The sequence below is a fragment of the Macrobrachium rosenbergii genome, chromosome 59, assembly GCF_040412425.1.
Source record: "Macrobrachium rosenbergii isolate ZJJX-2024 chromosome 59, ASM4041242v1, whole genome shotgun sequence".
NCBI lineage: Eukaryota > Metazoa > Arthropoda > Malacostraca > Decapoda > Palaemonidae > Macrobrachium > Macrobrachium rosenbergii.
In genome coordinates this window covers 36614614-36640304 of record NC_089799.1, presented here as the reverse complement: position 1 = coordinate 36640304, position 25691 = coordinate 36614614, and the positions used below count along the sequence as shown (strand labels likewise).

Here is a 25691-nt window from a genome sequence, read left to right as displayed (position 1 = left end):
AACCCAAAATTCTTTTGTGAAGCGAAATATACGGGAATAATAAGAAACCATTCCAGTCACTCCTTCAAAACATCCCACAACATTTATATACAATAGACTAAACCTTTATTCCGACACCCCACCCCCACGCATCCGCCCCTGCTACCAACCGTTGTACAGCGGCTGCTTGGCGGGAGTGCGCGCCCGCCCGACCACTGGAAGACGTTAATGCAAAATATGGAGAGTGAAAGGAAAAACGCAAAAGGGGTCTGCGAAGCCGTCGCAGAAAGGATTAGAGACGAAAAGAGAACGGAGCCAAGTCCAATCCCCGAAGTGAGGTGTACGAGAATGGAGAGGGGCCCAGAATGGTAACAAAAAAAGCTAGATCAAAATGGCGGTGGTCCAGTGTCTCACTGATTCAATGTGGGCGTCATGGGGATATAAAGCAAAAGTAAATACGTCAAGGTGAGGAATTAAAGGGGTAAAAACATTCGAATTGAACTTGTTATACGAGTGAAGAAGATATATTTTTTAGACAGAAATATTTGATTTAATATTTTGGTGGTTCACAGGTTTTGAATGTTTTAGTTTATTAACTAAGGAATCTTGAAGTTATTGCTAATCTTTAGTGTCTAATATTTAAAACAAGTTGCCTGAAATGTTGAAGAAAGATGAATTTGTATTGACCAACAAACTGTACTCCTTTATAAGACGAATGCTGATGATTTGGCAGGAATGTCAACGATTATCGCGATTTCATTTATTTCTGGGGTCCACCAAAACAGAATACGACAAAGACTCAAAAGTTTTAGTTTCTTTTGGAACAGTCTTTAATTGGAGAGAATACCTAGTAGAAAGTTATTTATGAAAAGTCTTCAGCTTTAGTGCAACGGGAAGACCGATATCATTTTCCTGTGGGATATTACTCACCAACTCAAGGGCGTGAGTGTGGCCATTAGGAATTGCGATGGAAAGCAGTCCAAACCCGATATCCAACAACCAAGTTACCTTAAAAATCACTGTTCTCACATCTATTAGGAGAGAGAGAGAGAGAGAGAGAGAGAGAGAGAGAGAGAGAGAGAGAGAGAGAGAAAGTAATATTGCTTGCATGCTGAAAAGGAAGTTGCTTTCTCAAGTCACAACAGTTGTTTTCTCTTTTGCATGCATGCCTCCATGATGGGCGAATGCGTGAAACCTTTTGATTGTTCACGTGAACCTTTTCACTCGGGTAGGGAGCAACTTACGATTCCATGCTCGTGGTTTCTGCTTCACATTGTTCTGTGTGTTTTAGTATTGTTGTCATTGGTTTTAAACTCAGGCGGCTTGATATTCCGTCTAGCAGAATTGTTTTTATTCGACTCTTTTCGCTTGCTTTGGAGTCCCTTTGAAAGTTTCATCTTGACGGAGGTATGTGAATGTGGAACACGCATTTTCTAAACCTGTGCTTTTCATCCCATGAAAATACTACAAATGAGAAAGCACATATGGTGAAACTAAGCTAGACTTGTTTGCCGCAATTTTCATGCTCTGTATGGAAAAATTTTCCAAGTGTTTTCGATTAGTCAGTCATAAAGTTTTTATTTAAAGTTCTCGAGGGATGATGCCTTTTACCTTGGCTTTCTTTTCACTAATAGTTACAAACAATCCGGGAATAAGGTGAGAGTTAGCTTTAAGTAACATTTAATATGAATGCCCTTATTAGATTATACATTTTGGTTTTGTAGACGGTGGTGTGTGCGATTATTTTTACCTTTAGACCAGATGGTCTGCCGTGTTTGTGATTAGGCGAAATTAATAGGTTCTTGATTGATAGCTATCTCCAATTTAGAATTCGCCGTTGTTCCGTTCAACTTTCATCGTTATTTAGAGCTTTGTTGTTAGTCTGAACGCTCATAATTTAGACAGCTTCGATTTGATATTCGTTAACAATATTAAGTAATAATCCAGTATAAACGCCGTCGTTTCCTCCCTATGGAAATATCGATTTGACTATTTGCACCAAATATATCTTAATATACTCCACCTCTTGTTATGGAACTCATAATCTTTGGCTCTGATGCTCATCAGAAATATTCTTCGCGACTGAGAGTTCATCAGGCTCGGTGTCCTATAATTTCTTGCCTCACTGGTGTCTACTGTAATATAAATTCTTTACAATCGGACATTTTATCTAATCCGCCTTTCACACATTGCACTCATGAAAGCTACCAGAAAATAAGCTCATTTTCTAACTGCCTTTTTTCTAACGTTTTTTTGTCTCCTGTGGACCTGATTCAACTTTCCTTTAGCATCTACGGACAGGTAGCTTGCTAGAGAACGAGGGCTAACAGCTTGCCAAAAGTCTTCAGGAGCTTGTGAGCTGAGAATGAAAAAAATAAGTAGATAAAAAAATGCCCGAGCGAGCGAAATAGTGAGAAGGAGGTCGGGGTGTTTTTTCTCGTGTGGCGTACGTGCAGTGTCGAACTCCTACAGTAGATGTCCAGGAAGAGAGAGGCAGGGCACAAAAAACCAGCTATAGGGTCTGCTAAAAAAAGCGTCCGATCCCTGGATTATGAAAGGTGCAAAAAAAAAAAAAAAAAAGTAACAAGTAGAATGCGAACAGCTCAAAACGAGGTTATTGATACATTTTCGAAGCAAAAAACAAAGTGATAGTATTCTAGTGCTCTGAAATTAGATTGCTTGTTATACAGAAAAATTCCCAAAATGCAAAGTCCGTCTACGGATGTCTGTGTGTTTTCTCTACGTGTTCGTAGTGAGGCAGGGTACTTTTTACTTTTTTTTTATTTTGAAGAGTATTCCTTACTCATCACCCGTTTCTTTTTAAACTGAGGGGAACTACTTTCTTGTACCACTCTGAAATATGGCTGAGTGTGTTTATATTACGAATGAATTAGTGCTTCTCCATGCAAATATGTTTTAGTACTTTGCATGCTAAAATTTGATTTAGTAGTCTCTGACGGTTATTATAGATATATATATATATATATATATATATATATATATATATATATATCTTCTTCGTTTTTAACGTGCTTTTTCCCATTTTTATATGGGGTAACCATATACATACACACACACACACACACACACATATATATATATATATATATATATATATATATATATATATATATATATATATATATATATATATATATATATATATATATATATACTACACATACAGACAAATATACAAGTCTTGAGGTGTAGAGACAACACGTCTGCCTAACCAGCTGACCTAATGAATGTATTAGAATGTAAGTACTTAGTAGTTAGGTAATATACTTGACGTTGTAGAGGAGTTCTGTACTGTACATACAGTAAATCTTGATTGAGCAGTTCATGAATAAATGTGGCAATGTGGGCCATCTTACTCTACTCCAGTGGCCGCGTCTCCTACGAAAAAAGGCTTGCTTAAATAAATTCCCTTCGGTATTATTTTCGAGGTAGAGCGAACTGGATATCAAACGACATTTGTAGCTTAATGTTCGTAGCTAAAAATAATGCCACGATGATGTGATAAAAATTCAAATATATACCGCATATACACAGTGCATATATATAGTGTGTATATATATATAAATATAAATGTGTATATATATAGATATATATATACACACATATATATATATATATATATATATATATATATATATATATATATATATATATATATATACATATATATATATATATATATATATATATATATATATATATATATATATATATATATATATATTTATATATATATATATAGTATATATATATATATATATATATATATATATATATATATATATATATATATATATATATATATATATATATATACAGTGGGATGGGCTTTAGACAGCATCCTTTTGGTTATCAACTTGGCTTTCAGGGGTTTAGTTAGTAGCCACACAGCCTTCTCCACCTGTTTGTGAATTACAACACTCACTTAACTACCAGGTTTATAAATCACTGCTTAAGACAAACTGAGGCACGATGCACCTTAACGAACTGCGCCCAAGTTCCGTCCGCTTCGTTTGGGTATGGAACGCGGCTCATCCGTCTATACACTGTATATATATATATATATATATATATATATATATATATATATATATATATATATATATATATATATATATATATATATATATGTGTGTGTGTGTGTGTGTGTATATATATATTCGTTCAGAGTTTTGTAGTTTCGTTATGTGGTTTCATAACTTGTGTAATGCGTTTGATTGTTTCATATTTTTGGAATTGACAAATTTTTCACTACCAACAGCCTTTGGGTGGTGCATTTCAACGTTATGTATATGTATATACTGTATAAGTATATATATATATATATATATATATATATATATATATATATATATATATATATATGTACATATATACTTATATATATATATATATATATATATATATATATATATATATATATATATATATATATATATATATATGTAGTCTGAGGCCATACATAGTAAAAAAAATATATACTGAATATTGACTATATATATATATATATATATATATATATATATATATATATATATATATATATATATATATATATATGTATATATCCAACATTCTGTATATGTTGTTTGACTATGTATGGCCTCAGACTACATAGATTAAAAGAGGCAATAGATATATATACATACTGAACATTCAACGGCTTTTCCTAATAAGGTGTTGCTTGAGAGAAATTTCTCTACAGGAAACTCTCAAACGTATCACGTAAGTTATGGATTAACATGATGGAGGCGCCAATACTCTGAACCTTTTCATCACAAATTAATACTTCAACAGTACAGCATCCCTTTTTATCACTTCTGACCCCAGTCATTATATGACCTCTATATATATATATATATATATATATATATATATATATATATATATATATATATATATATATATATATATATACTGTCTAAATGCGTTCTTTGATTACCCAGTGACTTCTTCGTTGGAGGGGTGGGTAGAGCTCTCGGCTAGCACACTGTTGGCCCAGCGTTCGACTCTCCTACCGGCCAATGAAGAATTAGATTGAGATATGGAAGAATGTAAATAATAGATTCATTAACCCTTATTATAGACATATATTGTACAAATATTTGCATGAAGTGCTTTCTACAAAAGAGAGATTGCATGTTATGAAAATATCAAGAGATCACTATTGTGTTGGGTGTGGAAACACTGAAAATATGATGCATGTAATTTACTTTTGTCCTTTAGGGAAAAACTTGTTAGCTTGTTAGCAAGTTTGTAGGATTAATTGTGGTTTCTTTGCTAAAGAAGATAAAGTTTGATTTTGAGACCATTTCTTGAAAAGACAGAAACACTGCAGTAATATTAATAAGTGACCTTATTATTGGACTGTGGCAAGGCTATAAGAAGGGGAAACAATTAAATGGCCCAAACTTGAGGACTGTGATTCAGGAAAGGATGCAGAGATCCAGATTGATTTTAAATTTTCAATTAGGTGATTCCTTTAAACAATATTTCACTGATGAATACATAACAAATTTGTAAATATTTCAAAATTATTGTAAATTACCCTTCACTATAAATGTAAATATTTGTAAACAACCAATGTAATTTTTTGGGGAGGAAAAAAACATTTAAAAGAAAAAATATATCTACATCTTGAAAATTCCATTATGCCTGTGTTCTCCAAAGAAATAAGTTGACTGTGGTGGGGTGCAGCAGGGGTGCGGAAGGGCACGGCGCTTGCGGCCTCAGCATAGAGGAACTGATAAGAACAAGAAGTTTAATACCATCTGAAGCCACTTTCACTCAGAGGAAAAGGCGTGTTTTTGATAAATATTTTTTTTTCATTTGCTTTTTCTCCCATAGAGGCCGTGGCTCTAGTCTAGAATCTGTTACCCTTCTAGTCTCTATCTGGGAGTTTGGAATAAAGGTGCTAAGTCCCATGTTCCTACCCTGTGGAATATTACAGAGTTTAGGTACCTGTTGTGCCAGCTTTTCCTTGTCACAGTCGTACGGACCAAGCGTAACACCCATATTCTGCCTTCTGGGGACCAGTGGTATACTAATGGCATATTGCTTTGTTAAGCTTGAATTACTGCAACGTTTCTGGTGCAGCCAACTACATGCACACTCAAACACAAACACAGACACACCGTCATCAACATCATCATCATCATCACCTCTGCTGCCATACGGTGCAAAGGTTTTCTGTGAAATTCCTCCATTCGTGTGTCTCTTGTGGTTTCACTTCCACAAATTTGCACACACACACACACACACACACACACACACACACACATATATATATATATATATATATATATATATATATATATATATATATATATATATATATATATATATATATATATATTACAATTAATGGAATATTGTAAAATAAAACACAGAGTACCAAGTACTTTCACGTTTTATGTGCCCATCCCAAGAGCATCATGAAGACGTGTATACTGTACATGCAAACTCCTTATACTTGGTCTTTCGTCTTGTAATGTTCAGTGTTTTCTGCACACCACATATACTATATATATATATATATATATATATATATATATATATATATATATATATATATATATATATATATATATATATATATATACATAATACTTATTCATTCGTTTGTGCAATAACTCTGTCAGGATTATGCATGTTCATGTATGCTGTGTAGAACAGGAGAAGAGAGCTCTATAGCCACATATTTCATATAATTTCACAGTTGTTTTTGCTATACCTTGTTTTTAGAAGTTGATTTTGCAAGTTCTATATTAATTTATTGTGAAATGTAGAGACTGAGATTAGGTTTGCGGCGGAGAATCTTTGGAAATCAGGGAAGCGTAATTTAAATATAAACAGACCAACGATGTAAGTGAGAAAACTGAAAAGTAACTATTATGTTTTTCATATCTTTTATTAGTTAAGATGATGATTATTGAAACAACATCGATTTATGACGCTTGCATAAAATTTGGTACTTAAGCTTTAATATAAAAAAAAAACTCGTTACCTTACTGTACATTTCGAGGCTGAGAGAGCATTCTGGAAATTCTAGTGATTGTCAAGACTTTATAAAAAAAAAATGGCACCAACATTCTTAACACAGAACCTGGTAAGAGATTTTAATTGTACGAAAATATCCATATTTTATATCACCTATTTATTATGATATTTTACTGTCTTCCACTCCTATTACATTTATTAATTACTTCTTGTATTCTTTTCGATTTTACAGCTGCGCTGTTTAGGCTAATAAGAAACGCAGTAGCTTGACGTAACGGCTGTTAACGCCTCTTACTCGGCTTCATCATTTGTCATATTATTCTACAGTTATAGCCAGGAAAACACCCAACTCCTAACGCCGTCAATTACTTCGCGAAGACCGGCGATGAATAGAACCATCCGCACGCGAAAAGATGCCTCAGCAGTGACATCCACGGTTGTGCTCAACCGTGGTGACATCCACCGGTTCCCTTTTTTGGAGAAGATATTTTACTCGTGGTCGAAGGCATTTTTCCTATTCCATGTTGAATGGCTGTTGCCACTTTCACGTCTTCCTGCATATCATCGAAAAAAAAAGTACTACAATAAATGAAGTAACGAAGATTATACTTCCCATTCCAATCTTATATCATGACGACGGTGAAATACAGAGACAAAAAAAAAAAAATATGAGCGAAAAGAAGAGTAAGGAAATTATAACCTTAAACATTTAGCTATTAAGTCATACCAGGAAGTCGTGAGTTAGGAAACCTGTTTAACGGTGACACATTCCTTTTTCAGCACGATAGAGGAAAAACTCTGCAATGTTGTTGTGTCATAAAATAACAATTGCAATATCAGGAGCCGTCGTTCTGAAGCTGGAAATAATCGATCATGAGATGTCCCCTTTTTTATACGACAACTTTTACATGCCCAAAGAGGCGACGCTTTCCCTCTTTTCTCAATGTAGATTAACACCGCCTTAATGGTCTTAGAATGACGTGACACTTTGTTCGGTCAGTTTCAAAAGTTTTTGCTGAACAAACAAAAAAAAAAAAATAGTTAAAAATGCTGTTAAACTTACTGACCTGTTACAGAAAATACGCTCTTCATATGTACTTCAATTTGTATAATTAGAACAGCCTTATATGTATGTATATATATATATATATATATATATATATATATATATATATATATATATATATATATATATATATATATATATATATATATGTCTCTCTCTCTCTCTCTCTCTCTCTCTCTCTCTCTCTCTCTCTCTCTCTCTATATATATATATATATATATATATATATATATATATATATATATATATATATATATACACACATACATTCTTGTGTATGTGTGTATGTGTGGAATACTTGATGTTTGCAGATGATTCAGTACCTGCAGAAACTACTAAGTTTGAAAGAGTTTGTCTGAGGAGGATATTGAGAATATAATTATGTAAGCAAGAGCTAAATTATGAAGGTCAATGTAAACCATTAGGATGGCTTAATGAATGGTTTGAGAATGGATGAAGTTGACTGTTATAAGAATTTGGGTGCAAATATAACAAATGACGATAGGGTTAGAGAAAGTCGAGTCACAAAATCCATAAAGTTAGAAGGGTTAGGGATGTGTCAAAATCCTGGGGAGATCCGTAAACCTGCTTATGGAAGCCAAGTTGGAGTGTATGAAGCGTGGTTCCTGAATATGAATCAAAGAAAAAGGGCTGAATCTGTTGTAATGGATTTTCCAGTTGTATATGAAACGTGTGAACAACTGAGGGGTTGTGGAGGTGAGACGTGGAGGTATGTAGGAGTACTAGAAAAGTCAGCAAAGGTGAAGGAATGCATCAGTGTTCAGAAATGGTTTGGTCGTGGAAGATGACAGCTTGGGGTAAATGGTGGATCATTCTTAAGGGTCGGAGAGAAGATGAGAAGGAGAATTAAATACAGTGAATACATGGAGTAAAAGAGGTATTGGAAAGAGGGATACATCAGTGTTCTGAAATGGTTTGGTCTTGGAAGATGACAGTTTGGCGTAAATGGTGGATAATTCTTAAGTGTCAGGAGAGAAGATGAAAAGGAGAATAAATACAGTAAATACATGGAGTAAAAGAGGCATTGGAAAGAGCGAGAGTGTACATAGTTTAGATGTCAATATGTGTAGGTGGCTCAATGTGCCACTGGTGAGCTTCTGCGTAGGTTGGAACATATGCTTATTTCTTTATGCTTTAGTTGCATATTACGTTGGTTCCGTATTATAGATGAGTTTCTGCATATAGGCGTATAAGGCAGCAAATGATGTGAGAGCTTTTAGTGGCTTGGGTTCATATAGACACACACACACACACATATAAATTATATAGATCAGTGATTTAACAGACAGATAGCTAGTCACCTTAGAATTAGGGTAACCGAGTGCAACAGCTCTTCTTGGAAAAAACAGCCCCAATTTCCTAGAAAGCTGCAATCTCGACCCGACTAAGATTGTAATTACTTCACATTGATCGTTTACAAAGCCATTCAGGTGCGTTCCCCAGTGGAAACTTGAGTGAAGACAGAGTTAACGAGACACTGCACATGAAACGTCAAACGTGAAAAATCAAAATAAATGCCAAAACCGTCGGATGACGTATAAGCATCTTATTCTCGAGCTGGACACACCGCCAGCGTATGGTAACTGCTGTCTCCATAAACAAGAACACTACGGTATTTTATGTACTCGTTTAAAATCTGAGACAGGACAATGGTCGAGAATATCCAGAGAGAGAGAGAGAGAGAGAGAGAGAGAGAAGAAAGTATACCTTAGTTTAACCAGACCACTGAGCTGATTAACAGCTCTCCTAGAGAGGGCTGGCCCGAAGGATCAGATTTATTTTACGTGGCTAAGAACCAATTGGTTACCTAGCAACGGGACCTAAAGCTTATTGTGGAATCCGAACCACATTGTAGCGAGAAATGAATTTCTACCACCAGATATACATTCCTCTAATCCTTCATTGGCCGGTCTGAGAATCGAACGCCAGCGGAGTGCTAGCTGAGAACGGTACCCCCTCGTCCAGTGAGGAACTAGCGAGAGAGAGAGAGAGAGAGAGAGAGAGAGAGAGAGACGTCCTTGTCTGTGTGGTTTGGGCAGGACGGCGTCCCCGTTGTCGTGTAGTCATGTGTGGCCTCAGAGTAAACTTCTCGGAATTCGATATTTTAACAAGGCGGGTTTAAGGACACATTGCAACGTGTGCGAACTTTGTAAATACCTATTTTCCGCATAGAGAAGATTACTTGAGAGTGACTTCTGAATGCTTATATATTTGCTGTCCGTGTTTTTGGTCTTGTATTTAATTCTCCTTAAGATGATCGTATAGGCTTCACCATGGCCTATGACATCTAATATAGGACGAATATTATATAACCAAGGACTTCTACATCCTAAATCATTAAGAAGTAATGCAACTACTTTTTATTACCGTATATTGCTGTAAACTGATATGCAATTTTCGTCAATAAAACTATAGAGAACGCTGACCGCGCAAATGTAAAACATTAGCGTCGGTAACTAAATTGCCAATTACCCTCCTGTGTAACAACGTTTGTGTTTCACATTGCAAAAAGAAAGGGGGAAGGGGACTTTCTCTGATCACTGGATTTTTTCTCTACATCTTCTCACTGCAGGACTTGAGGGCACTGATAAGCTGGGGGAAATGAACGTTTGCTAAACGAAATCTTTCATCAATTTGAGCATTCACCTCTGCGCCAGTTTCTTGGCAGTTCCGGATATGAAGGCGCTATGGAAATCGTTATATTTCTCTTCCCGATTTGCGATGAAAATTTATTTTATCACTTCTTGGGAATTACTTTTCAACGATACTGTTGATACTAATTATCGATTAAGTACTTAAATTTTAGGTACAGTCTAAATTAGTGAAAATTGTTTAGCGGCACTAATATGAAGTGCCTGCCAATCCCATAATTTTATATATATATATAATATATATATATATATATATAAATATAAAAGAGAGAGAGAGAGAGATATGTATATATACGTAAGTACAGATATATGTATATCTATATCTATCTATCTATCTATCTATCTATCTATCTATATATATATATATAAATATATATATGCATGTATATATATACGTATGTATAGATCCATGTATATCTATATCTATCTATCTATATAAATATATATAGATACTCGTATATGCGGTTTACAAATGCAAAGCATAAATAAATAAATGTGATTATGTACATAAACTTTAAACACTCAGGAGACGAATTTGATTATACGAGAAGAAACATGAACTACTGCAGGAGGAAGGGCTGTTTCCAAAAAAGGCCCCTCTCCGCAATGTCAGCTGCAACTTTAGATGCATTTTCAGAGGGCTTAGTGTTGAATTCATTCCCACACGAGATATAATAAGAGATCACAGTTCGTGCTTCACCCAGGAGAACAAATTAGCCGGCAGGCCCTTCTTAATAAGTCCCTTAGGGCGTGGTTGCTTTCCTAGTGTCTCAGTTTTAACCCCCATTGCGGAAACACGGCCCTCTGACCGCTTGCTGCATAACTCTCTGCTTAGGTCAACTGAAGCACAGCACTTTACCCCTAATTTCTTTCATGAGTTTAATGCAAGGCCTTTCACTCACTAGGCGAGTATACATACAAAGAAAGCTATAGGTATATATATATATATATATATATATATATATATATATATATATATATATATATATATATATATATATATATATATATATATATATATATATATTATTCTGTGTATATATATACACATACATACATATATGTATATATACATATTCATAAAAAGAAGTATGTAAGTGAATAGTCGAGCTCATATACTAATATGCGAGTCTGAGTAATCTGATGAATACCGACACAATTGAATCCCCGTCCAGTTAGCTAGAAACGGGAGTTTATAATAGTGAGTTGCTAATTACAAGGAAATGCGTGTACAAACTAAAACGAAATATTCCTTATGTCAAAGGTATTTTTTCAAAAGTTTATATATTCTTTTTATTTTGTTAAAATGACATCACCTCTTTTCATCCCCGTAGCATTCTTTCCCGCGCTTATGCACGCCGAATAGCTGCTTCAAGCCATTCCTTAAAAATACCTGGGGGTTAGTAACTGAATTTAAGTATTTCCTCATTCCAACAATTCTTTTTTCATTAGACTCGACCTTGCCTCCATGTCTCCTCCACCTCTTCATAGAGTATAACATTTTTGCTCCTGTTTTTTTATATCCACTTCTTATCCATTCTTCAATTTAATGTCCCTAAGATTTTTTTCCACCGCGTAATAGTTATGTATCTTTTTTTCGATTCTCGTTTTCAACTGTAAATTCTTGACGGCCTTGGCAAGTAAGACGTTAATTCAAATGAACACAGACTCAATCATTTCTGGATATACCTTCAAGTTTGTGAAGAATTTCTGTCTATTTGTTTTTAATGACTTTCGCTATTCACCTATTGAAGTATCTCCTTTATGAAATGCTTTCAGGGTTAAATTCTTCCCTTCCTCTTCAAATGAATATTTGACGCGACGGTTAGTATTAAGGTTTTTTCTAAAGCATTTAATGATTCTTTTTATTTGAGCTTTTTTGTTACGAGAGAAATTCAATTCCCTTAATATTTATTGTTCTTAAATCTTATTTATTTTTTCATTCCTTCATTTATGAGTTTAGAATGTAAATGTTACTTTGGATATCCATCAATTTCCTTCAATCTTGCTGAATATGTCGAGTGTTCAGGAGATAGTAAATAAAAAAACAATTATGCTTTATAATTCTTCCTACCTGCAAGAACTGTTAAAAATAAGGGTACTGAAACAACTAATTATCAGTTCACTAACGCACTGAGTGTTGGCCTCTGTACAAATGTCATTTCGCTAATTAATAATATTTGTTGCGTTATTATTCCAATTTTTAATCTCTCTCTCTCTCTCTCTCTCTCTCTCTCTCTCTCTCTCTCTCTCTCTCTCTCTCTCTCCTTTCACTTATTAGTTTCGACACAGAAATGAGAAGAAAATATCGATTAAGGAATTTTGAAATTCACGAAGCTATCTTCAGAAAAAAAAAGGGGGGGGGGACGTTGGTGATGAAAAAAGGTCGAAAAATTTTAGAAATGAATGTGAATATTTTCTGAGGGTCGAAACGTATTCGCATAACATTAAATGACCAAGTGATGTTATTAACCCAGAGATTTCCCTAAGCTATGATTTGTGTTTTTTTTTTATTATTACTGTTATATGGAATGTTGATATTTAAAGAACTTCGATTATATTCCAATAAAGTTTTACTCCATGTGGGAGCAAAGCAAAAACGGCGGTAGCCGATGAACTGGCCTTTCCAAAATGTGTAGGTAGATAATCTGAATAATTCAAATTAATTAATGGTGATAATGGATGCCAATAATATAGACCTGTTAAGATAAATGCTTTGCGGGTTAATACTGCCAGTTTTATATACACCTACCAGACCGGTTTAAATATTGGTCCCGTGGTGAGTGATTCAGGAAATATTCAAGTTAATTATTGCAAGAAAGCAGTCCTCTTATTCACGAGTGTAGTTGTACTAGCATGTAGTTCTCCAAATATCGTTTAGCCCTCTCCGGTCTTGGGGCTTCTGGGAGATGCCATCCGTATCTCTCGTACTAGGTACCGAGGGCTCCTCACAGAAGCCCACCCCAAAACCGTCCATAGCTTTGTAATAGCTCGATATAGCGTCCCCAAAATTTATCCAATTCATAACCTGTTTTCTCTACTTGAGCTCTACGTAAATTAAAGAAATCCTTTCTCCCCCAAATCAATCCATAATCTACCCCCGAAAATGATATTCAAAACTACGCCAAAAATTCGGCTTCTCTCTGGCGAGACTAGCTCATTTCGCCCGCGTGTTTCCCAGGTGAAAGTCGCCTCTCGCTAGTTGCTGGCTTTGTTTCCATCCCCAAAATTTAATTGAGAAGTAATTGGTGTTCTTCCCTCAGATCCGATATCTCATTTTCTGACTCTGAGAAACAAAGTTTTCGCTGCAATCCATATTTGTAAAAAAAAAAAAAAAAGTCATTCATCGTACAATAAACTGGCTGCGTTCAATCACATGTTGAAATCGAGAACGTCTCTCCGAGCCATAATGATTCCCAGTTAGTAAACTGCTAATGAGTTATTTCTAATTTAACAGAAATATATCCTTTTTCTGAAGGCTCATATATATAGTAACGTCGTTCAATGTAAAACAAAAATGCAGAAAAATACAAAATTACGGAGAGAACCATCAAACAAATTTGAAAATATTCTTCAAGATACGTCAACATCATCACACAAGGGGATTATATTGTGGTCCAGGTAGATTTACAACCGGTGCGCGAATCCATATACCCACCCTGCATACCCAACTGACCATGTTGATAGTAAATATGATATATATATATATATATATATATATATATATATATATATATATATATATATATATATATATATATATATATTATATATATATTATATATATATTATTATATATATATTATATATATATATATATATATATATATATATATATATATAAAATATTTACATTTATATTTTTTGTATATAATGTTTGTGTGGCGTATGTATGTGTGCGCGCATGTCATGTGTTTATGTCCACGTACTCGAAATGCACGTCATAAGTATTCACACTGTATGAACGAGTCTAGATTATGGGAAAATGAGTAGGGTTGTATCAGTCAGAAGGGCGTCAACATCAGCGTTTTGGTCTCTCTAATATTTACTTCTCTGTTCATCGATTTTTTTGAAGGGTCCACGTACTGACTAATATTTATACAAACAGTTGAAACTTGACATGTATAACTGAATATATTTCATTGATAACATCTGTACAATTCACATTATACTTACAAATCACAAGTAAATTGTAAGTTTGTGTTTATTATAAAATTTGTAGGTTAATAAGTATTTACGTAATCGTTCTTATGTAAAAGAAAAGAAGTGAATATGTAATAAGTGTGGCCATTCGGAATTGTCTAATGTCCATCTTCAACACGTAGTAGAGAATTTCATGAGCAATACAAGACGAGACGCTTCTGACCATATCAGGAACAGTGTTTTATTCCCTATATATATTATATATATATATATATATATATATATATATATATATATATATATATATATATATATATATATATATATATATATATATATATATATATATATATATATATATATATATATATATATATATATATATACATATAGTTATGGTGGCCTCCTGCTCACTACAAATTATCAAAATTATTATGATTATTAAGATTCCTATAAATTTTCAGAGCCTTAGACCAGCCACAGGGTATCCCCTTTTACACATCTCGTGTAAAAAAAAACAAAATTAATATACTGTATATACCAGATCCAGGTTGTATGAATACCCTGCTTTATGAAAAAAAACCAGGATTTATTTTTTCCTTAAACAAACTCTCCTTACAGGTAGATTTTCAAAAGAACCAATTATGACTTCAAAAAGGGCTGTTAAACCCACAAAGTCAGGACCCTCAGCAAAACACTGTACACTCAAAGAGGAACAAGAAAAATCCGAACTTTACTAAACTAACAATATGTATTAATGAAATAAAGAAAGCCGTAAAGGATGGTTGGGGCTAGAAACCGCATTCAACTACAAAAACCAGAACACAAGCATTCCCCATTCGCCTACAGAGGGAGAAAGAAAAAAAAACAACAACAAACTCACGATGGCGAAAAAAAAAACAAACATACGACGGTAGAAGGCAAAGATAGGAGAAATAACCCTTAATTCCAATTACAACATTCAAATTCCTTAACCTAACTTACAGCAAAAAGTCACAGAAAAAGTCGTAATTTTGGCTAGGATAAAAAGTCGCAGAAAAAAGTCACAATTTGTGGTGATCGGTAATGAAGTCACAGGGAAAAATTCACAATTTTGGCTGGGAAAGATGTCAGGTAATCAAGCAAAAACAGTCAAGTCAGTCATAATTTAAGAGCCATAACCAATTAAAGCAGTAAAAGAAAATATTTTAAATCAGTTCTTAATTGGCAACACATGACTTACATATTAACATTATTGTATATATATTATGGCATTACTTGTAAGTGAAAATATTTAACCGGATTAACCCATTTTAACATTGTTTTTTTGCCCATATGGGAAGGTCTTACGCTGACTCCGTTATATGTGTGTGTGTGTGTGTGTGTTTGTATTTTGAACATTCTTAAATATATAATAATAATAATAATAATAATAATAATAATAATAATAATAATAATAATAATAATAATAATAATAATAATAATAATAATAATAATCTTATAGCTAAGGAAAGTGGTATATCTTGGGCATTTTCAAACACTTGACAAGTGACTCCCATATATAATCAGGTTTCAGTACGAAGCTAAACCTATTCCAGTAGAAATACTTGACTTTCTCTGCCTCTCGTGTAAACAGCTATCTATTTTTACACTACTGACTAATAGACATTTATACATAGCTAATGGTGTTAAATTCCAAGAAGCATGAAGTACACACGAATCTATTATTCAGCCTAAAGGCAGGGCTATGCGGATCTATCTGTCGTCATTTAGTTTATAAATTTCAGCAACGGACAGCAGTAAGGGTTTTATCTACAGCGAGCAAATTCACCAATATACGTAAAACAAGTCGTTTACAAGATGCGGTGATCTTGTAAGCCTACAATTGCTGTCCATACTCGGCCACCTGGATACGCTAATCTTCTCTGCTGTCTAGGTCAAGTAAGGAACAGTAACTAACTGTAGCTTACTTTTGCTGTGTACATTCATCCCTGAAATAATGGAAATGAACATTCACATGACAATATACTTTACTGATACTTTCAGTACACGAGGCTTTATTCCAGACGTACTTAAAAGGTTTCATCCACAAAAATAAATTTTCTATTTTATCATTGGTTTTGGTGCCTCGCAAGGAATCAGCTTTCCTTTGCAATAATTATGAAGTATATAATTGTTATTTTTGCTTACCTCATGAATGTTACTTATCTAGGATGTAATCCTATGATTTTACTCAATTCTTTGTATTTGTTTTACAAATCAGAACATTTGCAGAAATGTACAAAAAGTTATATCATACTTTAATTTGTTCTGATTTTTACCACAACTTTTTTGCCATAAAATAACTTTTCTGTGACTAATCCTGTGATTTTATTACCGTCCACCATAACTTAATGTGACCTTTTTCGGCCGCAATTCATTTGCGATAATTTGGGCATTAGACAATATATCATTTGGGCGACTATTCATTAAATAGTTGGGGAGACAAAATATCAAAATCCTGCAAATTGGCACCAATCATTTGGGCGAATCAGTAAGGAAATAGAGGCAGAAGTATTTAAGGACGTGTTTGCACGTGGTGATAACTCTAATCTGTTGGCGGATAACTCAGTCAGCTGGTTAATAATTGGCAGTAATATCAGAATTATTCATTACTCCGCTATGGTAGGAAATATCTCAAATAAACCGACGAAAACGGTGCTTTGGTATTTTCTGGCTTTTCGTTTTGTACAGATACTGAAGAACGTTTCGTGGCGATGCACAAACAAAAACCAGACGTAAAGCCAGAATTAGGCGACTAACCTTAGCTATCCGGAGCTTGCGGATCGTAGCCAGGACAAAAGGAAGACCTATTTTTTAAGCTTTTGTCCTGGCGCTCTCAATTCTAAAGCGAACCCAACTTATTTGCAATTTTAAAACTATGTATTACCAATAGATTGGCAAAACAAAGGACCAGAAGCACAACCCCATCCTCACGAAATCCTTTGAGCAATTATAACATCCAAAAACTTTAGAGCCAGGAGACAAGGCCACCAACAAATTAAACAAAGCATTATGCAAAAATCCTGCATTACTATCGCCTCATTTAACCAATACGATAAAAAGCCTGCGTAGTAACCATCGACAGTCACAGTAACTTCAACAATTTATAGACATAAGCAATACCCACTCCCAGGACAAATTACACTATCACTTGAAAATTTGCTGCCTGCTTAACTTTAAACTAATAACCCTAAATAGAAAACTGGACTCAATTCAACCCCGGAAGATCCAAAATATTTTCTTGGCGGTATCTCATGTCAGTGAATTTTCACTTCAAACTATTAACGCTCAAGCCACCTTTACAAGTGTTCTCAGCCGAATGCTATCTCCAAATCGTAAAGAATGATCTTAATTATTCCTGTCATCAGAGGGGTCAAAATACAAGTATCACTTTGCAGAACAGAAGTTTAATTCTGCATAGACTGTTGCAAAGTAAACACCAAAATTCGAGGTCAATATATTAAACTCAATTAAAAACCACTTTGTTACTTGAATTCTCAAATCAATTCAACCCCTGAAAATCCTTAAGAACTATTTTCTTTGCGGTATCTCATGTCGAAGTGAATTTTCACTTTGAACTATTATCGCTTAAGTCACCTTTACTAGTGTTCAGCCGAATGCGATCTCCAGATCGTAAGGAATAATCTAAAACAATTATTCTTGTCATCAGAGGGGTCAAATTACAATATCACTCTGCTGAATATAAGTTTAAATCTGCATAGACTATTGCCAAGTGAACACCAAAATTCGAGGCTAATATACTAGAATCTCCTCTGAATTAAAAACCATTGTTACTTCCTGCATAGACTATTGCCAAGTAACCAAAATTCGAGGCTAATATACTAGAATCTCTTCAGAATTAAAAACCATTATTTCAGTTACTTCATTTCTCATAGCAATTTCCCCATCTTCTGTTAACCAACCAACCAGTAACTACCATTCTCTTTATTTCATATGGCATTCTTTGTCTTTCAGGGAGTATCACAGTCTTCCCCATCACATCGACATTTTGGGATTAAAGAAATGGACAAAGGTTTACAGACGTATATATTGAGCTGGTCTTCATACACGTAAATACTTTTACATATCCAAAGTAGTCAGATTAAAAAACTGACTAGTAGGTTGAATAGTAGGTCGAGCACAGCATCTACCGAGTTCTAGTTGTCTGGGTAACAGAATTTAGAGAGCTAATCCTAACAGGATAGGGACAGCGTCTACAAGTTGAGTTTTAGCTCTCAGGGTAACCAAATTCTGTGAGCTTCGAATCCTCAGAATATTCAGTCATAACAGAATGCTTTGCTTTCCATTAGTATTAGTGATGTTATGGTCTGCTGCAGCTACACCAAGAGCCTGTGCATAAAAAAAGTTTGATTTTAGAATATACTAAGTTTCCATGACAACCTACCCTCTTAAAAAGTGAAAATAGCCTGTTCAATTAGTCCCAGCAGCTATAAGGTTATTATAATTAATATCGTACGAGTAAACTTTCCCATCAACAATCCCATGTGTAAGTATTGTTACTTCAAACTGCCAACAACTTTCACGTCAACAATCCCATATATTACTACCACTGTTCCTTCAAACTCACAAAAAAACAGGATAGAGAGTGCCATCCTTTAAGATATACATTATGTAATAAGGCACCAATCTTACACTGAAACAACCGCATCTAACCTTAGTGCTACATAACTATGAAAGATGCCATGCAATGCAAACACTACTATCTGGCAACTTTCGTCGTTTAGTATCCAGTCTTATGGAACTGAAACTGCACAACCCAAAGGGGCGAAAAATTAAGTTTGGGAATTCAGAATAAAAGTGTTCCCGAAGCAAGCTTCGGCGCTGGAGGAAAGGTGGATGAAGGTATGGGTTAATGAAAATATGCAATGTAATCTGAACTATTTCCTAACATGAAAGCTTAGCTTGAAAAGTAAGAGGGGGCGAGGGGGGAGTGTACTGAGCTCATTGACGGAACGACGTTAACAAAACTGCCCAAATTTGAATTACAATTCCCACTATTAACCAGCCTATTATAATACCTGACAAGTCCACAATAGTGTCAAAAAAATTCTTTAACATCCCAAGACCTAGGCCTCTTAGAAAAGCGTTAAGATCCACCAAGACCTAGGCCTCTTAGAAAATCGTTAAGATCCACCTATTACCTGTCTAGCTCCTATTTACTAGTGGGAATGAAATTCTAAGTTATAAAAGTATGTCAGTTACCCTACCCTATTCTCAGCTGCACTAATACACAAACTTACATCTCATGACCAAACAAGGGCTCAAGTACTGTAATACCCTCTGCTATTAATACTTTCACTGTCAAATGTTTCCCTAGGTCTGACTATAGCGTTTTTTATCCTAACTATTCCCAGCATCCTTAAAAATTTGAGCATTTATTACCTTTATCCTAACCCCTCCATCTATATAAAATTAGCACATTCTTCACCCTATTCTAGCCTCTCCTATATTTCAAGTTCCATATCTAACTTCTCATTAAGAAAAACTATCAACCTTGCAGTTCTGACGTAAGTAAGTTGGTCGGTTTGAAATCCCTGTTGTGCATGGTGACAAAGTCATCATGCTTGCTTTTGAACTTCCTATTGTGCATGGTGACCAAGTCACCATGCACAACATGCAAGTCCACCTTTGCCTGGCAGGCGGCACTGCCACCCCGGCAAAGGTGGACTTGGGAAGTGGGCAAACAAAAACTCAATTCAGACGCAAACTCAATTCAGACGCAAACTCAATTCAGACGCAAACTCAATTCAGACGCAAACTCAATTCAGACGCAAACTCAATTCAGACGCAAACTCAATTCAGACGCAAACTCACTCAATTCAGACGCAAACTCAATTCAGACGCAAACTCACTCAATTCAGACGCAAACTCACTCAATTCAGACGCAAACTCACTCAATTCAGACGCAAACTCACTCAAAACTTTCAGACGCTCAATTCAGACGCAAACTCAATTCAGACGCAAACTCAATTCAGACGCAGCTGAAATAATTACTCAAAAGCTTTAAAAAATATCAATTCAAAAACTTCAAAACTCCAAAATAGAGACTTAAACTTTACAATTGTTTTTCTACAATACTAAAAAAACAAAACTAGCTGAAATTGCAAGACTAAACCATATAAAGTAAAAGTTTCAATAAATTTAAAAAAGTTTAAATCTACTAACTTAAAATACTAGACTTACTCTACAAACTTTCAAAAACAATCTTTTGCAGCTGAAATTACTCAAAAGCTTTAAAAATTGTCAGTGTTCAAAAACTTGAAAATTCCAAAAGAAACTAATTTTAAAAACAAACTTTAATTCTAAAAAACAAAACTAGCTGAAAATACAAGATCAAACCACATAAGGCAAGATAATTTTAAAACACTAAACTTAAAATACTAGATTTACTCAAACTTTCAAAAATAACCTTACACATTAAACTTACACATTAAACAAACTTTTGATGCTAAAATAACTTATGCTAAAATATAAGTAACCTAATAGAAAAAAAGTAAATTCTTTAAAACAGTTCTGAAGCTGAAACAAATCTTAAAATTTCTTGAAATATTCAAAGCTGGAAAAGTAAAATTTTAATCTTCGCAATTTAAAAAAAAAAAAAAAAATTCTCAAAACTACGGTTTTGAATCTAAGTTAAACGTATATCTTAGTTTTATCAGACCACTGAGCTGATTAACAGCTCTCCTAGGGCTGGCCAAATGCATTAAAACAAAGCCTAAACTTAAAATGAAAACTAAAGTTTTGATTCTGAAAAACTAAGCTAAAAATGTTTGGGGGTTGCTCAAGTCACTCGACTAAAAAAAACAATACTTACTCACCCATTAATCCTGTTTGGTCATCAGGTATCGGTACACCTAAGAATTCAGTAACTCGTTGTGGCACGCTTATTTAACGACACACCCTGACCTGAAATAAAATATATACATTAAAGCCCAAAATGTTCTAGCAAGTGTTAAGAACCAAAGGCTGACTATTTGTTACAATCAGCTGGGCCATCTGATAAGTTAAAATGCTAAGACAAGGAGCAGCAACCAAGGCTTTATAAATACTGATAAGCGTTGTTACTAGTGTATTCCCACTTAAGCCTACAATAATAAAGTTTAAATTAACTTAATAAATCCCATATTAGGAAGTTATGTAGTCGAGTTAAGGACTACTAGTCCTTAAAAAAATTTAAACCCTATAGCATCGTAAGACTTGCTCTACTGCAGTATAAAGTCAGTGAAAATACCCGTAGCACTGCACAAGATTGCTAGTATAAAACCAAAGTGAATAGTATTACCACTCAAAGCAATTTAGTTCAGCTTAATTGGCTTCGAAACGAAGTCGATTAAATACTATGTTGAGAGGCAACCTACAACAATACCTAACAAACATTTTGAACAGTTACTGTAGGAATTTACAGCCTAAACTAAGCCTTAAATACCATATTGAAAGGCAATCTACAACAATACCTAACATAATAAACATTTTGAAATTATTGTAGGAATTTACAACAAAAAAATCGAAAATACTAATATTTTAAAATACAAAACCCGCACACTGAAAACTTTCATACATCTATCATACTCACGGAAAACTTTCATACAACATCTGTATGTCATAGCTCGAGTAGAACAATCTCAATATTTGAGAAATATAAAACGCAACACTAGCAACAGTATCCACTCGCCCACCCAACAAACATTGAAGCACGCCTTCACGCCTAAAATCTTGTACAGTCTATTCACAATAGATATCTAAGAAACTGCTCAAGCTTCTCTAGGCCTCAAATGAATATTGTAAACGATAGACATAAGAGGCAAATAGGCGATTTAAACCCAAAACAAATTTTAAGTCAGGCTAGAGAGAATTTGTACACTACGCACCAAGACTATACAACAAAATACCGCCTGAAGTGGAGATCATAAAAAAAAGCAAGTTTAAAATAGAACTACTCCTATTCTGCGGGAGCTACGATACTGACGAGAAAACACCGAAACAATTATAAAATATAAAATGCGCCTTACTTTGAAAACTCACAAGGGCCCATCAGAAAAGGAATCACCCCTGTGGAGGACTGTACATAAAACCACAGGAAAACCAACGAACCTTCAGTACAGAACGGCCGAGATCCTAAACGCAAATGAACGATCAAGTCGAGTCAGTATCAACGAAACCTGTCTTACCAAGCTGGAGACTCAACAACACTGAAACAAGCTGTTCTTGTGGATAACAGCCAACGACCGCTGCAACTGCCTGTTTGTGGGACGTCACTTGGTCGCCCTTTCGCCACCGAAGAAGTTTAACAAACTCTCCCCTTAAGGCGATGATCAGAAAATCGACAGAAATTATTATTATTATTATTATTATTATTATTATTATTATTATTATTATTACTCTGGAGATTTGCCATTTACTCTTCCTTTTTAGCAAGCTACCTGAATTATGTATCGGTGTTTGGTCTTTATCTGGAATTATTATTATTATTATTATTATTATTATTATTATTATTATTATTATTATTATTATTATTGCTGTTGTTTTCAGCAGTGCTTGGGCATAAGAGTTCATGAATATTACTTTTTACTAGCGTACTTAATTTAGTATACTGTATTGTGTTCATTTTATCGTTCATCGTATATGGCCCGGAGCTGAAACAGAGGATATTATCATCATTATATTATTAGTTAATGTAACATAGCGTCACAATGACACGGCCATAGCCAAAATAGTATAGAACACTTTTGTTTAGGTGATTCAACTGTGAGCTTATCAACTCGCACCGATGAATGCAAGGTGATTTTTATAATTAAATTTATTATTACTAATAATAAAGGTGCGTAGGTTCGTAATCTGCTACGGTAAAAGGCCACCTTCAGCGATTTGCCATATGGATTCAAGGCTTGCGTGATGAATATATCCCAAAATTTTGGGGAAATTGAGAAGGTAGGAGGACAAAGTGGCATTAAATAAATCATTTATATCTGTCGTAAGTGATATGATTAGCGGCTAATTCGAAGTGGTCAATGAATTTACTGAAACCAGATCATATTGTTCGATCATCGCCTGATATTCGAATCCTGTTTCGATAGTATTAGGTGGAGCTATGAAAACTATTATCATCAGGATTATATATATATATATATATATATATATATATATATACAGTATATATATATGTATGTGTGTGGTAGGTGGAACTCTGAAAAATATGATCATGTGGATTATATATATATATATATATATATATATATATATATATATATATATATATATATATATATATATATATATATATATATATATATATATATATATATATATATATATAGATAGATGGATAGATATTAAGCCACCAATATACTTTAATATCCAGTTCACTACGCCTCCGGAATAACTTACATCCAAGAGGAATTATGATTAATAAATGTTTCGTCACCAGTTCTCAAGAGAGGTTTAAGTGACATCGACTCTGCTGTACATACCTGTCGAACTCAGGTTTTGTACTTAGAATCGATATCAACCCATCTTCACCATGATAGCTAATTGGTAAAATTGTAACGCGTGGCTAATTACGAATGTGTCGAATTTGTCTTATACACCGAGGGTTTTTCTTACATTCACAAACATTATGCCACAAATATCATAAAATATCCAGTTCACTATATTAGGTGGAGCTCTTAAAAATATCTTATATATATATATATATATATATATATATATATATATATATATATATATATATATATATATATATATATATATATATATATATATATATATATATATATATATATATATATATATATATATATATATATATATATATATATATGCTCACACAAATACTTAGCCACAAGTATTGTTTATTGTCTAATTCACTATACCTGACGAATAGCTTACAACCAGAAGAATTATAACTGATAGGTGATTCGTTACCAGGTGGTATTCGAAACGTTGCTTTATTTAGAAACAATGTTGTACCAAATGTGACTTTTGACCACTGACCCATCAAGAAAAGTGTAAGTTGATATCAACTCCGCTGTTCTCTTTTATTTTGATAATTTAATCTTTATAGACATGTTCTTAATGCCTATACGTTCTTAATGCCTATACGTGGGGGAGTTTTATTTTGCTGGTATACCCCGTATTTTGTTATGCCCATTGGTTTGAAGAGAGATCTGTCTTACTGGCTTAGTTGATGGTTGATAACTGCTCAAGTTGGAAAAAAACAAAGCCTTTGCTTGTCTCCAGAGCCTGCACATAAATTCTTATGTTAAGTGAAACGAATTTTAGTTGTGATGGTTCATAGTAATTTTCATTTTTATTTTATCCAGTTTCATTACTTTCTCGCTTTTTCCATTACACACACACACACACACACACACACACACACACACACACACATATATATATATATATATATATATATATATATATATATATATATATATATATATATATATATATATATATATATATATATGAGTGAAAAAATGTATCGTTGAGTCCCAAATCTACAGTTGGGTTTGTTTAAAAGAGAAACTCATTGATATATTTTTTAAATTTCACTTATTCCACGTGGGACGATGACGAATCCAGCCGTCAGTGCTGCCAACCCCGGCTATTAACTTAAACACCAGTAATTGGCCTGATGGTCGCCTCTGTTAATTGCCTTGTCATTCATAAAATATTAATTTATTTCGACCGAAATATTTACCATGACTATAAGTAAGGAATGTTCTATCTACTTACGTATAATTGATTACATTTGATTAACCAGAAAA

The 25691-nt window shown here is 34.0% G+C and overlaps 1 long non-coding RNA gene across 1 annotated transcript; it reads right to left on the bottom strand.

Moving 5' to 3' along the window:
- Positions 1–18930: 18930 nt before the first annotated feature.
- On the bottom strand, positions 18931–23072 carry LOC136837697 (uncharacterized). Its single transcript, XR_010852724.1, has 3 exons — positions 22932–23072; positions 21741–21828; positions 18931–19251 (listed from the first exon to the last, which is right to left on the bottom strand). It is a non-coding gene; the product is annotated as an uncharacterized lncRNA (long non-coding RNA).
- Between the last annotated feature and the right edge of the window lie 2619 nt (positions 23073–25691).